Here is an 18,524-nt window from a genome sequence, read left to right as displayed (position 1 = left end):
TGCCTCCTGTATGAACTAGTTTCTCATTTTCAAAACTTGAATAGCGCCTAGGTCCACAAGATCATGACCTAAAACTTCAGATCCTTCTATAATTTCTCATAGTCGTGCATTTTTCTTCTGTGAAGATTAAATGAACGCTAAGTGGAATGCTAAAGTGAATACTGTGCCTACTGTTCCGGATTATCTTAATCAAACCATACACATTAATAACCACAAAGCGCCATTCACGGTGGGGTTTATCTGAGCTAACGGCGTCAGTTCCATGTGTCAACTAGTTCCGCTATGCCTGCAGTCCAGATTTTTTAATTTGCTGCCCTATGGGGAAAAACTGGTTTTGGAGATGGCTCGGCTACTTCAGCTGTCTCCGTTAGCTCAGATAAACCTCAGTGTGAACGGCCCTTCAGAGTTTGAAACCGGAAAACAGATTTAATGGCAATACATCTACTGAAATGCTTGAATTCCAGTCCAAGAATTACAATCTGAAAGGTAACTCTGATTTATTGTGTCAACTCAAAAGTGCTTGTTATCGTATAGCGAAACGCTAAAAAAGAGAGTTTCATCGTTATGCTAAAGGCACTATTACCCTGCGATTTCATGCAAATCAAACGCAGTCATCAGTATCCTTTTCCGTTAACTTCCATTCTGAATGATGATGTCACACGTTCATGTGATTTTTTTGTTCTTTTGCATTGAAAAATTCAGTTCTGCAATCAGTATAAAGTCGGGTAGGAGCTTTAATCTGAAGCAGTTATGTAAATAGGCAGCCATATAGCAGAGACATAGATACTTGTGTATCACCGATGATAAACCGGGTACAATCCAGCACTGGCACTAAAGAGCGAATGCCTGTCGTGGCACTCACTCTAGATAGTACAAGTGCTGGATTGTACCTCATGGCATCCGCTGCATAGAACTAGATAGTGCAAATATTGGACTGAGATAGTGCAAGTGCTTTATCTCAATTATCAGGATTGGGGCGACTGCTTCCATTATGTGGCTAAACAGCGATGCAATTATTCATGCATTATCAGGACTATTTTCAACATGCTTTTAAGCATTGACAGAATTAAAGTACTCTCCCATTCTTTATTATGTAATCCGTAATCGTCCTGAGCATATTTAAAGACAAAAATAGATTCAAAGTTAGGATTGTAGTACCTTAATTTCCTGCGGCATTTTGGCAGGAATAATACAGGGCTAGCATAAATGATTCATTCATTTTGAAAAGGCTATATTTTCAAAAGTATTACAAGTGCACACATGAAAGATGTTTAAAAAGAACCACAATTTCACCAAGTTTGCACACCCTTTACAAATGTTCAATATGTGCCCCTTTGGTGACATGAAACACACACGTCCAAACGATAATCGAGCTCATTCCATACATTCTGAAGTATAGTTCCGTCAGTTGTTTGCACTGCAGCGATGCGTTCCTTGAGCTTGACTAAGGATTGGGGATAGTGGGGGTACGTAAACAAGGTCCTTAACATACTCCCACAGGGAGAAGTCGCCTATCATCAATACGCCCAGTCCAGCGATGCGGAAGTTCATAGTTTAGGTAGTCACGAACTGGGATGTGCCAATGAATGGTGCTCCGTCTTGTTGGAAGGCAAAATCTCTGAGGTCAGCACTGTGTTGCGGGAGCTACCACAACTGCAACGTATCCAGGTAACATGTACCGGCCACAGTTTGCTCAGCAAAGAAAAATGGCCCAAACATCTTTGCTTGTGAACACTGCATAGAAAACATTGACCTTTGTCACGACTGCACATGGATTGTCACGACTGCACATGGATTTTCGGTGCCCCAGAATCGCACATTAGGACGATTCTCGTTTCCGGATTAATGGAACGTTGCTTCATCGCTTGTGGCGTAGCTAGGGTGGGGCAAGGAGGGACAGTTGTCCCCGGGCGCAGCATCCAGGGGGCGCCAAATTGACGTTATGAAATTTTAGAATGAAATGTTTTCCACGCTTGGCACACAGAAAGGGGCACAAAATCTTCAGTTGTCCCCGGGTGCTGAAAACCCTAGCTACGCTTCTGTTCATCGCTGAATATCAACTTTGACAAATGCTGAATGCAATCGCTGAATACAAACTTGGTGAATTTGTGATTCTTTTCATATATCTTTCATGTGTCTACGTCTAATACTTTTGAAAATATAGCCTTTTTAAAACGAATGAATCATTTATGCTAGCCCTGTAATAGCGTTAAGCTTAACATCAATGTAGATAGTAAATAATATCATATTTTATAGTACCTTGTTCATGTCTGAAGTGAACGAAAGTGCCAAATTGCCTTTTAACCTGAAATTTAAGATCACGTACGCATAAAAAAGTTTGTTTATACAAAAAATTTGTTTTAAAAAGTTTTTTTGTTTATATTTAAGTTCAGAAAAGAAAAAAAAAAAGTGTTGTTGAAGTTTTCAGTTTTCGTAGGCTCAGAGAGATAAATCAGCAATCAATCTAAATATTTAAATACACTTATTCTTAGAAATAGACAAACTTGATTATTTATTTCCGTGATTTATACAGTTTAATCTTCGACATTAATTTTCACAGAAATTTACAAACGTGTTCTGTTAATTTTAGGATTTGATGCGAAGTATTTAACATAACATATTTACAGATTATAACAGGTATAGTATCACAATTCCTTATTTCTTCAGAAAATAAAGGGTTGGATCACTTCCTTACTGGGTCGTAGTTTGTTTTCTACATTATAACTAAAAGTCATTCGATTTGATCTCAAAAGTGAAAGGTCATCTTAAAGGTTGGGAAATCGTAACTTCACAAATGAATGAATTACCTAATAAGCAGAAATCAAATCAGCATTTTATGTAAACAAAAGCTGTAATATTAAACAATTGCCCATTCGGACAATCGTTAATAAAACTGAATTAATAAATAATTAATCTGAATTAATTAATAAAACTGAAACTGACTGAAAATGGCCCGGGAGTTTTTTCGTTGTCAGGGTATCATGTCTCTTTCCAATCTAAAATATTATTAACTTACTAGGAATAAATATAGCGAAACATCTTACGGTGACCATTTCTAAAATTTGACAGCTTTTCTGAGAACTTTATTAAATATTAGTACTGAATTTTACTGATAGTAATATTCTGTAAAGTGATACTCTTTTGGGAAGATATCCCATTTAAACATAGGATCTCTTTGAGCGGCTTCACTGTAATATATGTTGCTGTTGTTTCCACAGCAAGTGCCAAAGAGAGAGAGAGAGAGAGAAAATATAGGAACGAGTAGGGGCAGGAAGACAATTACTGCCAAAGGCCCTGACCACGTCCTGATCACTGTCCATGAAAAGAATGTCTCTGATCCAGTCATTGTCAATTTGGAAGAGAGTCGCTGGGACGGCAGGACAGGCCAGTAGATGTCCGAAGTCCAGCTGTGTGTTCGAGCAGTGTATACACGGATTTCATCAGGCAGGATCTTCATGGCCCTCAGGTGCCCCGTTCTCAGTCTTGCAATTGTACTCGTGACATTTCGAGCATAGTTTAACTTAGGTATTGAAAATTTCGGCCGGAGATGGACAGAAAGCCTCCGCTTTCCGGCAGCATTAGCATAAGAAAGTGCGGTGGACAGGATGGCGGGTTCGACCGGTCTGGCTTTCTTAGCGAGAGAATCAACTTGCTTATTCTCCTACTATACTATACAGGCAACTGAATACAATTCAATTGTACCTTACTTCAGTTGTGTGAAATAATAATAAAATCCCTTAAACAAAATTGTTTAAAAAACTTGAAATGATGTGTTACTGTTTAAACTACATGGATTTCGTGTTTTGACAAAACAGAAATTGTTGTCACTTCACTTACGAAAAAGATTTGTTGCGAGATTCGAACGCAAGATATCTGGCGAAAGAAATTCACAGCTTCGTCTTGAATAATGAAGATTCTTTATTAACACGTTGACGCCCGCCTGACTCACAAGTGGGTCATACTAGTCTGTTCCGTGGGGCGGCATGACCCACCGGTGTGTCATGCTTGATTGTTCCGCGGGCCGGCATGACTCACGCCTATATATAAAAAAATACATAGTTAAAATTTTTATTTTTATTATTCAACAGTACACATTAATATTTCAACATTATAATCAAACGTTGAATACAAAACAAATAACTTAAAATTTAACTTACAAATATAATTAAATATCATTATTAATTTTTTCTTTGCAAATTTTAAAGCAGGCTAAACAAAGTGCTGACTTGCCCTTACAATTATCGCAATATGTTGTTACTTTTTTGCTCTATTCGTGGCGTACTGAGCACCTTTTAGGCTTGCTATAGCATTCTTTGCATCACTTTTTCGTCTTCCTCGCGGATCCTTCGTACGAATTAAAAATTTTTTTTTCCTAATTTGTTATGATTATTTCACTAGGGGGATTGACAAAACGGACAGCTAATTCAAGCGCCTCCGCACAAAAAGAACAATGAATTTCCACGCCGCCGTCAACGCGTTAAATAAATGCAAAAGTCTCCGCCTAGAATTAATATAAAATAAGGAACCTTATTTCTTTTCCTACTATTCTTCTTTCCAAATAGTAGGAAGAGAGAAAGTTCTTTTCCTACTATTTGGAATTATCACTTTGAATGGCTTGTACTTTAAAAGCATGATTTTACATTCTCTATTTCGAATTTCTATGGTCTGACTCTTAAACTAGTAGACTTATCATAAATCATTAGTTTACAATTCTGTCAGGTCTTAAACTAAATTTTTTTTATTAAAATCTGATTCTATTTTTTAAGTTATCATAAATTTTCATATTTAACGATATTTTATGGTAAACTTTTCTTTGATGTGACAGAGTTTTAATTGAAGTTTTCATATTGAATCAAAATTGTTGACATTATTTTATAGCTGACTGGTTTTTATCTTTAAGTCTGGCCACTTTTACCTGCGAATAATGTTGACGATTGCGTCGAAATACTGATGGTCTGTTTGATGAGCTTTGTTAAAGGAAGTATAAAAATAAATCTTTCCTCTCAAACAAAACAGAAAAATCAGTGCGTTCTTCCATGCCCTTCAGAAACTGTAATGATAAATAACACAATATGTTTGCTCAGAAATCTTTCGTTGTGATAAGGTTATCTGAAAGAAGTATGAATAGTATAAGAATTGAATGATGTTAAAAAGCTGATAAATTTAAAAGCATTCAGTAAGGTACAAACAAAGGGTATCTGCTTTTGTCTCCACACCTCCTTCTGGCTGATTAAATAAATGATACACAAGATTAGACACGATCGAATGTACTACCTCCGCTTATGATTTTCATAAAAGTCTATAGTAGTTCATAAAAGCATGTAGTCATAGCAAGTTGAGTCTATAGTTATAGCAAGTTGCGTAACTCACTCATTTGAGGAAAGACTGAAACTTGAAAAATGCGGTTACAGCCGAAAACATCGCGGACGAAAACGTCGCGGAGAAAACAACGCAAGGCAAAAACGTCGTGCTACAAAACATGGTGGGAGAAAACATCGCAACGAGAAAACATCGCAGTTCTAAAACATCGTGGTACAAAACATCGTCGTCGAAAATAAAGCGGTTCAAAAACTTCGCAGTTTAAAAACATCGTCGTCGAAAATATCGTGGTAAAAAATAAAGTATCTACAAATCATCGCATGACGATAACATCGCAGACATGCTTCTTTCAGGCTTTAATAACTGTAAATGGATATTCCCATATTGATTTGTGATCGCAAGATGGAAAGAAGGATAATTTTTACTTTCATACTTTTTATTAACTAATAAATTTTTGCTGAGAAAATAAGAATGAAACTTAAGCATAGAAAATTAATGCAACTTATAGCACTTAATAGAATTTTAAACCGACATAGTTAACTAACAAAGGCCATTAATAAATCATTTTTATAAAGTTTTTACTGGTAATTTTTCATGAAAAGTATAATCTATAATTTGCATTTAATTTTTTATGCTTAAGTTTTCTTCTTACTTTTTCAGCAAACAATTATTAGTTAATAAAATATGTGAAAATAAAAATTATCCTTCTTTACATACTGCGCTCACAAATCATTATGGGAATATCCATTTACAATAATTAAAACCTGAAAAAAGCATGTCTGCGAAGTTATCGTCATGCGATGATTTGTAGATACTTTATTTTTTACCACGATATTTTCGATGACAATGTTTTTAAACTGCGAAGTTTTTGAACCGCTTTATTTTCGACGACGATGTTTTGTAGCACGATGTTTTAGAACTGCGATGTTTTCTCTTTGCGATGTTTTCTCCCACGATGTTTTGTAGCACGACGTTTTCGCCTTGCGTTGTATTCTCCGCGACGTTTTCGTTCGCGATGTTTTTGCCGCGATGTTATCGGCGGACACCGAAAAATGCCCCTGCATAGCTGCTGCGCATTTACCACAGATCTGTATCAGTAACTAGTTACATTGTGATTTCATGAGAGAAATGAAAGATGAAGTATACCGACAGAGGATCGTATAGCGAAGATATGTAATGCTAACAGAAATAGGTTGAATTTCTCAGTGAAACAGTAGTTCTGTGTTTTCAATTTTTTAAATCAAAATTATCAGTTACCAGAGTCATGATAACTTGTATGTTGGTAATTCCATACTGCGCAAATAACCAATGACAACTGCTGTCCGTTTTTTTGATATGGAATATATTAATGCTTAATTGCTTTTCTCTGGGATGGGATAGCGTTTGAGATTATTGCATTTTTTATATTCTCCAAATATATTGATAGCAGAATCTCTTCCTATTGCTCAGCAAATTAGTAGTACGTATATTGGTACATTTTAAAGCATAAGTCAGATTCTGCCCTTAAGTTTTCTTTGTTCTCCCCCCTCCCTCAGTATTCATGCTTTATCCCCTACTAGCGGGCTTGCCCACCAGACGAGCGAAAGCAAAATTTATGAGTTCTATATACACCTGAAAAGCAAATGTATAGAAACATTTCAGTATGAATGAAATCAGTTCATTCTTTCAAAGCAGGAACCAATTCGTAAATATTTTTTTTATTGCCCAACTAGGATACAAAAATGTTGACACTTCATACTATGACGTCATGATTTATATTTAATGTAATATAACAACATTTTCTCAATATCAATAAAAGAATTAACGTGGTATTAATATACCGTGTCAGTTATTATAGACTAATAGGCGGCCACTGTTGCTTCCTATGAAGGGACAAACAACTTTACAAACCTGCCTTCTTCGGGATTGGAACCCGGAGCCTTTGGTATCACAGTCAGGCTCCCCTAACCACTATACCGTCTGGGCGGCGTGTCAGTATATCATGTCAATTATACTAACCTGAAACAAGAAAGTTGCCAACAGCAGCTATTTATTTAAAATGCTGACATGAATTAAACATTTTCCACACATTTTCCGTGCTTTCTTCAACGTCAGAATATGACCTTATATAATAATAATAATATGTTTAAGGTTTGGCAATGCTAATTTTATTTCATGTTTTGTAAAAATTAGAAATTTTTTTAAAGAAACTTTACGATTTGAATGCGAACAGTGGCAACACTTATCGAAATAAAGCAGATTTTCATTTCCAGCGCGCCAGACTGCTGCTATTCCGAAAAATGAGGGCGAAAAATTAGCGTTTTCTCGAGATTTTAATTAAAATCTCGGCTAACTAAAACCGTATGAAAATGACAATGGTCAAAATGGCTTCGCACGAAATTTTAGAATCCCCGGGGAGGGGTCCCTCTCTCGAAGCTCAACTCCCCGCTGTTCCGCACTTGTGGTCTGAACGTACAAATATAAAGCAACTAACTAACTAAAATTTAAATAAAAGCTAACTTTTAATATTTTACACAGATGACTAACGCTAAGAGTGGCCTTTTAAATTACTACGTATGTAGTACGCAAACTGCGGAAAACTACACGTCTTTAGCTTTAAAGAGGACTAAAACCTCTGGGCTTAAAGGCCGACAGCAATTGATTGAAGTTCGCGTGAAGTATAGTCGCAAGAAGGCTCACTCTCTCCCCATCTAGCTCTGCTCTTGGCAAAAAAAAAAAAAAAAAAAAAAAAAAAAAAAAAAAAAAAACCACAATTTAAATACTTAAGCGTTAGCAAGTACAATTTGCATAAACAATTTAACGCGTTTATTCTGGCCGGAAGTGGAAAATAAGAGATGATAGTAAAGTTTTAAAATAAAATAAACGTTAGTCAAACTTAAGATGCTTACAGAGGTAATGCCACAAACAAACAAATAAACAGACAAACGCGCATAGATTTTAATAGTATAGATTTCTTAAAACATGACAACTAGAGCCAATATCATTTGGCAGACGATATACAGTGTCTCACAAAAGTGATGGGATATTTGTGCTTTACAAAAGGAAACTGTAGTAAAATAAATTAAAAAAACATGTAAAAATTTTTTGTGTGTTTCATACTTAAATTTAGCAACAATTATTACATAACATACATTTTCTCAAAATATTAAAATATTAATTTAATAAAAATACAGTTGTTTAGAACAGAGCAAAAAATGGCTCACATAAGTGATGGGACACTTACTTTTCCATCAAATATTTATCCAAAAATTTTACTTTTTAAAAGGTTTTAATATCTTGTTGGATTTCCTTTTACTTTTAAAATATGATTTAATCTTCTCGGTATGGATTCGACTAATTTTTTTATGATTTCTGAAGTGATTTTTACCTCATTCTTCTTGAAGCACCGATTTTAATTGTTGTTTTGAAGAAATGGTGTGTTTGCGAATTCTCGATTCCAATTCTTGCCAAATATTCTGTATGGGATTTAAATCTGGAGATTCTGGTGGTGTTTTTATTATTTCAGGATAGTTATACAGCAGCCAGAGTCTAACGTTCAAAGCAGTGTGCTTGGGGCCATTGTCTTGGTAGAATTTAAAATCGTTATGAAGGTTCAATTTTCGAGCTGAAGATTTCAACTTTTGATTTAAAATGTCAATATGCTTGTATTGATCCATTATACTGTCAATAAAAACGAGATTATTAACTCCAGCGGACGACATACACCCCCATACCATAACTCCTTCTCCACTATGTTTTACTGTTGGCACCAAGTACTGTTTGCGAAATTCTTCCCTGGGGTTTCTTCACACTAAGATTCTACCGTCAGAACCAAATATATTAAATTTACCCTCATCAGCAAATATAACTTCATTCCAGTAATCAGAATTCTTATTTATGTTGGATTTTGCAAAAGCCAGTCTGAGATTTCTATTCTTTTCACTTACGAAGAATTTTTTCCTGGCTGCTCTACCGTGATATCCAGCAAATCGAATTAGTATCAGGATTAACTTCTAATAGTATCAGGATTATTCCAATAGTATCAGGATTAACAATTACTCCATATAATGCTTGTAAAATCATCAGCAACTTTAGGAGCACTCATTCTTGGATTTTTTTAAATATTTCTAACGATAATTCGCTTTATTCCATTGGATAGCTTTGATGGTCGGCCAGGTCTTCTTTTATCCTGAATCATATGATTCTTTTTATATCGTTTAATGATATTGTAAACTGTTGAATGACTCAAGTTAATTGTTTCAGGAGTTTCTCTAATAGATTTTTCACCTTCCATATGCAAATTAATAACTAATTTTCGAATTTCAGGCAAAGTTTCTTTTCGTTTAGCATTCATGGCTGCACAGAGCTAAAAAAACACAAAAATTCCAAAACAAACTGGAGAGAAATACTGCAGACGATTTTATAAATTATTGCCAATTGCTTTTGAGTAAAAAATAAAAACCCCAAAAAATATTTTTATTGTAGTACGTAGTAGTATCTAATGGTGTCCCATCACTTATGTGAGCCATTTTTTGCTCCGTTTTAAAGAATTATATTTTTATTAAATTAATATTTTAATATTTTGAGAAAATGTATGTTATGTAATAAGTGTTACTAAATTTAAGTATGAAACACACCCACAAAAAATTTTTACATGTTTTTTAAATTTATTTTATTACAGTTTCCTTTTGTAAAGCACAAGTGTCCCATCACTTTTGTGAGACACTGTACTTTCTAACATATCCAGTATTCTCTGATTAGATTGACCGAAAATGTGGAATTTAGAAGTCTTTCCTATAGACAAATTTTACAGGCGTAACATTTGTGCATGGTGTATCTACGAACTGATGCTTTTGCACCTAATTTCAATATACACTCTTAGACACTCCAAAATAAATAAATAAATAAATAAATAAATTATAATAAAAAAAAAATAAACGACGCACCGAGAAGATATAAAGCAAATTGGGCACAAATTAATAGGCATACAGGCTTCGACGGAAAATGCAAAATTTTACCTTTTGGCTGCCAATGAATGAACGTTTGTCGCTACAGTGCATCTGATCTGCGCAAATGGCAGGATATTTAAAAGGAGACATTACGATTCCGGGTCATAAATTCTTCACGAATTTCATTCCGTGTACTTTGGTAGAGAGTAACTATGCCTCGCACACAGGTGTGCGAACGATATGCGCAGATGTCATAATTTGAGAGAGGTCGTGCAGTGGGCTCAAAGAATCCGGTTGGTCTTATCGGCGAATAGCTCGACATTTGAGCAGGAGCGATGCCACTATTAGACGATGTTGGCAGGAATGGGTTGAGCCATGGCCGCACACAGCGTCAAGAAGGAAGCGGTAAGTCTAGAGAAACGACAGAACGTGAAGACTGAGCAATCGTCAGAGAGGCACTCACAGCCCCAGATTCATCATTTTCATCGATTGTATGTGCAACTAGTGCTTCAGTGACCGCAAGGACCATTCATAGACGGCTTACAGAAAGGGGGCTGAGGTCACGGTGCCCCTTGCGCCGACTACCATTGACCTGTGTACAATGTCAGGCCCGTTTGCAGTGGTGTCGCGCTCATTTGCACTGGAATGTCACTGACTGGAGTAGCATAGTCTTCAGTGATGAGTCCCAGTTTTAACTGAGCTCCGATGACCAGCGCGAATGCGAGTCTGGAGAAGCCCCGGAAAGCGGTGTGATACCAACCTGACTGTGTGCCGGCAGACAGGCCGACAACCAGGAGTGATGGTCTGGGGTGCCGTTTCATTTCATAGTAGGACCCCTTTGGCTGTCATCAGTCGCAACCTTACAGCACAGCGGTATGTCGACGAAGTACTGAAGGCCCGTTGTGTTGCCCTTCATGTCACGCCACCTTGCGCTTACATTTCAGAAAGATAATGCTCGCCACCACACTGCACATGTTTCTACTGCTTGCCTTAGTGCTTGCCGAACATTACCTTAGCCAGCAAGGTCTCCAGATCTCTCTCCTATTGAGCACGTTTGGAGCATTTTGGAAAAATTTGCAGTGTCCTTCCTCGCCGGGACAGGAACTCTGAACCTCTAGAATACGCATCGAGTTTGCTTCCATTTACACCACGAAAGCATGAGGAAAGGAAGGAGAAAATGCCTTGTATAATCCTCCTTTTAGAGTACGAAAGGGGATTAGAGAACCCAGTAGTCAAATCCTGGTTGTGAGTAATTATCGTCTACCACCCTTTTAGTTCGGGCGGCACTGTAGAGTTATTAGGTTATTTTGCCTAGGAGGCGTTAAACATGTGCATTACCCTCGCTGAGACTCAAACCCTGGACCTCTCGAATACGGGTCGCATTTGCTTCCAATTACACCACGAAATCATGCAGAAAGGAGGGAGAAAATGCGTCGTATACTCTCTCTTAAAAGGCGCCAGGGGATTAGACGGCCCAATCGCCAAATCCTGGTGGTGACCAATTATCATCTACCATCTTTTAATTCGGGCGGCACTATAGAATCATTTCGACCAGGAAACGTGAACAATGTGAAGTATCGTCTCCGAGACTTGAATCCTGAACCTCTCGAATACGCGGGGCGTTTGCTTCCAATTAAACCACCAAGGCGTGCGGAAAGGAGGGAGAAAATGCCTTGTATACTCCCCTCTTTAAAGGGAGACAGGGAATTAGGGGACCCTAGCCACCATATCCTGCCGTTTAGTTCGTACACCACTGTAGAGGCATTAGGTTATTTTGACCAAGAGGCGTGAAAGAATGTGCAGTGCCCTCACCAAAACTCGAACCCTGTGCCTCTCGAACACGCGTCGAGTATGCTTCTAATTACACCACAAAGGCATGCGGAAAGGACGGAGACAATACCATATAAGTGGTGCTTTCGTTAATCGTTCGTTTCGTCATTGCTTTCGTTAATTTTCAGGTAATGAGAAGGTATTGGCTTGCATACTCTCAAATTTCTATTGGTAATGCATTCCCGTTGTTAAAAACAGCTCATTTCTAATTGTGGCTCTTTTGTAAGATATGGTTATACTGAACAGGGTGGATAATGATTGCAATGAGATTGGAGAGGCGTTTTTAAGCTTTTGTCTAATTATCAGCTATCTTGAAATTCCACAAATCATACTTGAAAATGGAATTTTTTCCATGAGCCCCAAATTCAGAATTAATGAATTAAGTAATGCAAGACCAAATTAAGAAGGAGGAAAAAAGATGGAAACTAGTCTTAAAGAGATTTTTTCTGTCATTATATTTCCAGCTGAAAATATTTCTTTAAAGGACGATTAAGATAGATTAGGAAATACAGTCTTATGGGAGCTTTGTGGGACAAGCTGAATTAATGATTAAATACTATCTCGCTTGTTGAATGAATATGTTCAACAAAAAGTAAAACCTGGAATACAGGTTATATATCACAGCAAGAACATTTAAAATGAGATACTAATTACAGTGATTTCTGATGAAATTATCTCTGTTATTAAAGTAGTGTTAAACAAATATTATTCAATAATTCTAGAATGTATACTAAACGTAAGCCACAAAGAACTGCAGAATATTATTTTAAGAATGCTAAGCATGTGTTTTATAGATCACCTGCCATTTAGAATTTTTTCTTTCCGATTTTGTGAATTTGGAGTTGCCATTCATACTGGAAAAAATCTTATTGAATATTCATTAGAACTTGTTACACACCTTATTCTGTATGAAGCAGAATTTAGTTGTTAGTTAAATTTTCAAATATTCTACTCACTTTTTTGTACATGGAGCAAATGTAAAGACTAATAGCCCAGATGGGCTATTAGATGGGCTCTCGAAACGGCATTTTGCCTTCAATCATTAAAAGCGTCGTACCATTTTTTCAAACTGTTGCCAGTAAATATCATCGCTATGTATTATATTTAATGAAATTAAGAATCTGCATGAATGTATATATATTTTTGCATCGTGAAAAAACAACGGTACCTACGTAGAGTCATAAAGATTTTGTGAAGCAGGAGACGTGAAAAATAAGCAATGTCCTTGCTGGGACTCAAACTTGAACCTCTCGAATGAGCTCCGAGTGTGCTACCATAAAGACGTTATCACATATGACTACAGTCCCTGCTAGACAAGACTTTTCTGAGAAACGAAATTCTGGTAGCACTGGTTTAAATGGGAGGATTCCTAGAAAAAAGAGCCCCGCTGGAAGCGAAGTCCCGCCTAGCTACGGAAATAATGCTGCGGCTACGCGGGATTTTTTCAAACCTCAGCGAAAATGTTTCGGGTCCCGGGTAGGGACAACCAATCAGACGAAAGTTCTGCTTCTGAAGGATCACGTGATCCCAATTTGAGCGACAATCGATTACTGTTTGGCGTTCAAGTCTTTGTAGTAAGTGAGAAGGATAACCTACCTACGTGTGTTTCCCGGAATTGTGCGGGTTCTGAGAATTGTCCCTTTCGACGTCAAGTCCCACGTAACCAAAACATAATGTGAATGGGATACTCCACGAAGGCATGCTAGAAGGAGGGAGGAAACACTTTATATACTCTGTCTTTTAAAGTGCGACTGCGGGGGAGGTTAGGAGACCCAATCGCCTAATCCTGGTTGTGACGTATTATTGTCCAATACCTTTTAGTTCGGGCGCCACTTGTAAATAATTAAGTTTTTCCTTGAAGCAGGAGACGTGAAAAATGAGCAGTGCTGTCGTCGGGACTCGAACCTGAACTTCTCGAATGCGCGCAGAGTGTGCTACCGTTACATCACGAAGGCATGCTGAAAGGAGGGAGAAAATACAATAATTTTGAATAACGTAGTCCTCTACCCAAACATGAGCACCTGCAAGCCCGAATTTGTTTTATTTTCTATTTCATATTTTGTAAAACATTAGCGAATTTTTGATTAACATACTCAACAGTTTCACAGAGAGCAATAGCAACACTGTACAGAAAAAAGGAAATATTTTTATAAACTATTTTTAGCCTAAAGACACTTCAGCCCAAATGCACTTGATACGTTTGTATGCGTATAAACTCTCAGATTTTCTTTTTCATATTTTCTGCATCTAGAAACACTGAGAAATTCTAACACGTCGTGCATTTGACGCTGAAATAACTCTGTTACATCAGATGAGAGAAGAGAACTAAACAGCAGCATTTAAATTTTCTTTATGCCTTGTGATCCCGTATTCTTATTCAAGTCAGTAGGGTTAATTAATGATTCAACAGGAAGGCGATATATAAAAAAAAATTTGATGTGTATACCACATGACTTCCTTGTATGGAATATTAAATTATACGCATTTTTTTGCTGCATTTTATTTAAATTTATTTCCTCGCATTTCATTAGTGATATATTTCTCATTCAATTAATTCAGTTCTCACTTCGCGCCAACGCACCCCTTTGGTAAAAAGGCACTGGAGTTGGAGAAACTGACTTAATTTACTATTCTGCAAAGTTTCAAATGTAAACAAATACGGCTGCTATGGTAAAAAACATAGTCTGACAGGAAAAGACTTTTTAGTTAAAAAAAAAAAAAAAAGACAGAAAAAACGGTCTTTGAAAGACAACTTTATAATTATACCTGAAAACCTCAAGTCGTCAATTATAAAGGTATGCCACGAAGGAACTTCTGGTTATTTGGGTGCCAAAAAGACTGAAGACAGGGTGGTCAGACATATTTATAGAACGGGTTATTCCAAGGAACCCGAAGATTTTGTTAAAACCTCTGATGCTTGCCAGCACTCTGGGAAGGGAAATGACAAAAAGAAGGCTGCAATGACTTTAAGGGGCTTCATACACCTTAAATCCCTTATGATCTTCGACTATGTGACTGTAGCAAGAATTAGGATATTTTATTTATTTTAACACTAGAATGGCGGTAGAGTCATTGACCCTTGAACACTTTTGACACTTTTGATTACTTTTGTTTTATTGGAAGAAATCGTTTGGAATTTTTTGACTTTTCCTAAATAGATAACAAATATTTGTAAAACAAATTTCAGCATTCTAGGTTTGTTAGTTTTTGAAATAATGGCATGTATTCCTAGAACGGCGGACGGCGGTCATTTTGATCTCTTTCTGCTAGAGGCATTGGAAAATAACCCATGAAAAACATTCACTGATAAGGATTTTTCGATTGCATTCATACTATCTCCCAGAGGGATAAAAACCTGGGTGGTCTCACTACTTTGTAATGTCTTCATAAGTTGTTGTTCCTTTGTTTGCAATTATCTATTTGTTTGAAGAAAATACTGCAAGAAAGGTAGATGCAGGGTTTTTCATGCTTACATTTTTTATATTTTTTCTCAGAAATAGTTTATTTTACAGATGTATTTTACTTACCGCAGATGATAACAGTTAGAACAGATGTTTTCTTGGTAATCCCAAATCAGTATTTCAGTACGTATGAATTCCGTCAAGTTCATTATCACCTTTCCTTTACGCTGTGAGAATCATATGCTAAAATATATTCCCTATCGTTTTCTGATAGTCTGATATTTTTCTACTTTTTCAACTTTTACAAAATATGTCTAATAAGCGGAAAAGAGGTCTTGTGGATGAAGAAATTTAAAAATTGTTGCAGGAGCTATCTGAAACTGAGTCTGACAGAGGTGAAATTGTTAATTTTTCTGTAGAAACTGAAGATGAATTCCAGACACAAACTATTAGTGAATCCGAGGACAGCGAAGTAAACGAAGAAGAACTAAGTAGAAATAAACGGGCAAAAACGGATCAGGGTATTTGCAAAAGTGTTTTTACAGCTTCTAATAATACTATATGGAATGAAATAAATTCCAAAAATTCAGTCTTCGGCCGTGTTCCTGCTTATAATGTTCTAAAAGAAACAGCAGGACTAACATCTTTTGCAGAGTGTCGTATTTCTGAGGATAAAGTGTCTAGTACTTTCAAGCATTTTATTGATGATGATATCTTGCTGCATAGAAAGAAATGTACAGAATCCGAAGCTCATCGGCAACTTGGAAATAAAGACTGGAAGTTATCTATGGCTGAGTTAGATGCTTTTGTCGCTATATTGTATGTTTGAAGAGTAATAAGAGCAAAGGGCTTAGATTTGTATTCTTTATGGTTCGAAGCGTGGGGAATACCATTTTGCAAAGAAGCTATATCAAGAGATAGATTCAAAGAAATAAACCGATTTTTAATGTTCGATGAAAAGACAACAAGATCTGCTCGATTACAGATTGATAGATTTGCGCTTGCCTCAGATATGTGGAACAATTTATTGAAAACTGAAAAACGTGCTACCGACCAGGACAAAATATTACAGTTGATGAACAATTATTCCCATCTAAAGCTAGGTGTAGATTTACACACTATATGCCTAATAAACCTGACAAATTTGGAATAAAATTTTGGTTATCTGTCGACGTTAATACTAAATACCTCTCGAATGGATTTCCTTATCTAGGAAAAGATGAAACAGCAAATTCTCAATTATGTTTGTCTGAAAATGTTGTCATAAAATTAATGTCACATATAAACAAAGGGAGGAATATTACCACGGATAACTATTTCACTAATATTAAATTAGCAGAAATGCTAAAATAAAATAAAAAAAATATAACTATGGCCGACACAATGAAAAAAATAGAAGAGAAGTTCCTATATCTTTGAAAAATATGCGTAGTAATCTTTATTCATTGACAATAGTGGAACATGATAATATCACACTTGCCATCTATAAAGGCAAAAGAAACAAAAGCGTCTCATTACATTCTACTGGAAAAATTAAAGACAATCTCAAGAAGTTGCCCGATTCAATAACATTTCACAACGCAACAAAGTATGATGCGGATATTCGTGATCAGATGTGCCGAAAATATTCAGTTAAATCGGCTTCTAGACGATGGCCTGTACATAACTTTTTCAATATTTTGGATTACGCAGCTTTGAACGCCTGGATAATTTATATATGCGGACAGGAGTTAAGAGTGGTACATATGGCTTCAAAACTCCCATGATCCTTCTTGAGTCTTCAGAAGAAACACATGAAAAGAAAATAGATATAAAAAGAAAAAAGTGTCAAGTACAGACATGCAATGGAAACAAATCTCAAGAATATTGTGTATCTTGTTCCAAAGTTGTGTGCGGAAAATGCATTGGAAAAATTGTTAAAAATTATTTTTGTATCAACTGCATTAATTTTTAATACGTATGTGTAATATGTAATATTTTAAACATTAAATAGAATTGAAACGAAATGATTTACGTATTCCATTCAGCTACACCTATAGTGATATAACTGAAACATCAGAGAACATTTCTCATTTCTGCATTTACAGAGTGAATCATCCTCCGAGTAAGTATATAAAAAATATTATTATATAAATTGTGTTTTATTTTAGTTAACATTAGTTTTAATTTGTGAAAGCATTTATTTGAAATCAATTCTTATATCAAATTATTGAGTTATTTGAGTAATTATAGTATTATTCAATTGATCGCCATGTACTAGATACATTTACAGTATTTTAAAAAGTCAATAAATTATCATGTAATATTAAATATAAATTATGAAATACATATAAAGTACATAATTGTGCCAATGTATGGCATTTAAAATTGTTTTACCGTTGTTATTTCAGTACTTTTATCAAAGGGGTAAAATGACCCCTTACCGCCGTTCCAGTAGGTAAGATTTTCCCGCCGTTCTAGTGTGAAAAGCAATTACTTCCAACTTTTTACAGCTGACTACATAATATAGCTGCTTTGGAAGCTAGTAACCAGAAGGTTTGTGTTGCCACAAATATTTCTGTAATTTAATCCGCTTTGTGTCAAAATTTTTCGTCACGTTTCCACCTTGCGCGCATGATATTTTAAAAATGGCTAATGATACATACCTGAAATTTGATGGAATTCATTATATGGGCACTACTTTCTAACTGAACCAAAAAATCTGAAGAATATTTTAATATTAAAAAATGAGTGAATGAGACCGTCTAACCAGACCCTATCAAAAGGCTTAGCAAATGGTTTGGCTCATCAAACCCTATAAAAAGATTTGGCTATATTAAGGAGAAGTTCAAGAGTGTACTTCTTTTTCTGTAGCCCTTCAGAAATCAGTTCGACTACTCTGCACAGCTGGTGAATAGTTGATAAGTTTTGATGAAAGCTAAACTGTTGTGCAGTCATGCTTGTGTTGGCGACGATAAAGACATTGGGTCTTGCAGTGTTGGTGCCTCAGCGATCTTAGTAATAGAAGCATGGTTCGAATTCTGGAGATAGAACAATTCGCTTCTTC

This window comes from Stegodyphus dumicola, chromosome 6 (genome assembly GCF_044657685.1).
Source record: "Stegodyphus dumicola isolate Sdum_Otavi_A_Nest chromosome 6, ASM4465768v1".
Classification (NCBI taxonomy): Eukaryota; Metazoa; Arthropoda; class Arachnida; order Araneae; family Eresidae; genus Stegodyphus; species Stegodyphus dumicola.
Note: the sequence above shows the minus strand (reverse complement) of the source record.